Source organism: Hippocampus comes, unplaced genomic scaffold (genome assembly GCF_001891065.2).
Source record: "Hippocampus comes isolate QL1 unplaced genomic scaffold, H_comes_QL1_v1.1 scaffold845, whole genome shotgun sequence".
Taxonomy (NCBI): domain Eukaryota; kingdom Metazoa; phylum Chordata; class Actinopteri; order Syngnathiformes; family Syngnathidae; genus Hippocampus; species Hippocampus comes.
The window spans coordinates 1-354 of record NW_017806064.1 but is presented as its reverse complement, the minus strand read 5'-3'; positions in this window follow the sequence as shown (position 1 = coordinate 354).

Below are 354 nucleotides of genomic sequence, written 5' to 3'. Positions count from 1 at the left end.
CATGTAAACTAGCCAAATGTGATTATTTCACGAGTAAACTAGATGTGTGCACATGTCACCTAGTGCCCAGTTTTGTCAAACATGTTCAGTCAAAGTCTATACAAGTTCAGCATTGAGTCTGACAAGTGAGACAAAATACGTTCCACTAGTTAACTAGTGATATGAAAATCTGTGTCACTAGCTCACTAGTGTGTCACTCTGAACCCAACTAGTTTACTAGTGAGGAAGCATGTGTATCACTAGTTAACAAGTAAAATGAAAATGAGCCCAACTAGTGTAACTAGTGAATATCTATACATTGCCTCGTGAACATGTTCATATTTTGAAACCGTCTAGTTCACGTGTAAGGTCAAA